The 2,500-nt window shown below is 41.6% G+C and overlaps 1 protein-coding gene across 1 annotated transcript in view; it reads right to left on the bottom strand.

Annotated features, from left to right (window-relative positions):
* LOC144971360 (uncharacterized) overlaps positions 1-2,500 on the bottom strand; it is a 188,845-nt gene that overhangs the window by 88,915 nt on the left and 97,430 nt on the right. The window lies entirely within an intron of this gene.

Below are 2,500 nucleotides of genomic sequence, written 5' to 3'. Positions count from 1 at the left end.
CACTGCACACTTGCTCAAAGCGCTTTACAAAGGGTCCCTGAACAACAGCAACAGGTAACATGTTGAACGAGACATGACGTGTAAAATGAGTATCTGGCCGTTACCAGCTTTGTGTCTGTCGAAAAAAAAATGTTTTATCGCTAAACAGGAATCATGTCTCGTTCTGCATGTTGTGTGTGGCTGTTGCGCATGCGCGGTCTTCCTAAGTCCCAAGTTTGAGCGTTTGTTTATTTTATTTTTGTGATCTAGTGATATGACACTCGCTTTCGGATCGGAAGATACTGGGTTCGAGCCTCGCTCGGCGCATAGTTGAGTCCGTGGAAAAGGCGCTTTACTCACATTCTCTCATCGTACTCAGGTGTAAATGAGTACCTGGCAGTTAACAGCGTTTGTCTCTGTCGGAAAAAAATAATGTAAAATTGCCTAACAGGCGATTTGTCTCGTTCTATATTTTACTTATCGTTGTTGGTTAGGGACCCTTTGGGACCCCGTGGGACCCTTTGTGACCCTTTGCGAAGGTTGCTTTGAGCACGTTTAATGGATTTTGCGCTATATAAAAGCTTAGGTTTTTTGTATGTCGTGAAGAATTGGAGCCCGAAAAATGAATTAAAAGTGAAAATGTCATAAAAACAACCATTGAGTTTGAAATCCTTAGTTTTGTAAGAAATGGAATTCATTATCTCTCTCTCTCTCTCTCTCTCTCTCTCTCTCTCTCTCTCTCTCTCTCTCTCTCAAGAGACAAATTTCTCCTATGGGATGAATAAAGGGAGTTTTATAATTTATCATTTTTATTTGTCTTATTCAGAAATTAACCCCATAGTGTAATATCATCATAGTTTGTCGCTCCAACACCGACCCCACTCCACAGCATCTGGCGAGCAGACTCTTAGGTCGTGATCACTGCAGCATCTGGGCCCTCCTGGCATTCTCTGAGGATGTGCTCCATCATCTGCTCTGGGCATCCACGTGTACACAAGCTAGTCTCAGCCAGCCAGCCCCCACTTTTTCTTGCTTCCACCTGCTGTTCTCCCAAGTTTTGCCTGTGCTCTGTCCAGTGTTACCTACCCATACTTTTTTGGCGACCACTGTTCCGTAGGGCAGTTCTTCTCTCGGATCTTCAACGGTTTCATTTGCATGATTGTCTCACTCCCGCCACGTGGGAAGTGTCATATAACGTGGGAAGCTATCAATCTATTTTTAGCTCCTGGTTCATTACTATATCATTATAATATGAGATGCTGAGATTTAAGATGCTGAGTAACAAAAAAATATTTTTTATTGACCCGTATTACGTTTCACTGTGTACGCACGGCAGATTGCGTATTTACTTAATTACTCATGTTTAAGGGGTCCCGATGGCTCAGTTGGTAGAGCACTCGCTTTACACGCCAAGGAACCGAGATCGATCCTGCGTAAAGTCGAGATATTTTCCTGATCCCCCCCCCCCCCCCCCCCCCCCGTCCACTCAAAAGTGATTTGGTAGTTTGGTCTGTTAGAGCTGGCGGAAAGTACTTTGCGATAAATTAGCGGTCAATCCAAAGAATAGCAAGCAATTACTATAGTCCGTTTCACGCTATAGAAACCGGGATATAAACTCTGGCTATAGATGGAGTATGATATCCACTGAAAGTGATCAAATCGGTTTTCAAAGAATTTCAAGCCAACAAAGTCAAAGACATGTATAATGAGACATGACGCCAGTAAAGCGGTTATCGGCCTGTCACTCAATATACAACAGAGTGCGATGAGACGTGCTTTACCAACTGAGCTATCTGGATTCCCTTTAACCCTGTCCTTACCAACTACAGGAAAATCGTCACATTCGTTACGATACAACCAACATTTTTATTATTCAAATTTCTTTTGTACATCATAACATTTAAAGAAAATGAACAATGTGTTGTAGAGTATGTTTTGCTAAACAAATTATTTATCGCAAGAACTTACTGCTATTGTGCTTGAGTGATAAATATCTATTTTTGTGTTAGTCGGGTGTGAAGTTTTTGGGAAAAATCCTGAAAATGGATGGCAAGGAGAGAGTTTTTAAAAAAAGTTATGCCTTTCCGCCACGACACCATAAAATATCGTCGCCTAGCAGTCCTCGAAGGAATTATATAGATAATTCATCAAGCAAGATGTCTGATGTCAACAGGAATCACCCATGTCGTCCAAGTGAGCACTGTGGGGGTTAATAATCTTACCTAAGGACAAAAAAACAAACAAACGAAAGTTCCTGAAGCGGGGCTCGAACAAGGGACCTTCCAGGTCACAGTGCAATGCCTTAACCACTCAGCCACTTCGCCCCCTCTCTTAAAGGTAGTAAGTAAATATGTAAGTAAAACAAATATGTGACCCTCCGTCTCAAAACGGTATTATGTCGGGATGATTCATAACCCAAAAATGTAAATTTAGAGATAGAATGATGAGAAATTGGACCTTAGAAGTTTTTGCAAAGCAATAAATACTATATTATATATTCCACCATGGCGTAGAGAAAGTA

The sequence above is a fragment of the Berghia stephanieae genome, chromosome 4 (genome assembly GCF_034508935.2).
Source record: "Berghia stephanieae isolate SIO BIC M18660-M18661 chromosome 4, UCSD_Bste_1.3, whole genome shotgun sequence".
NCBI lineage: Eukaryota > Metazoa > Mollusca > Gastropoda > Nudibranchia > Aeolidiidae > Berghia > Berghia stephanieae.
The sequence above is the reverse complement of the archived record's forward strand: the minus strand, read 5'-3'. Positions and strand labels throughout refer to the sequence as shown.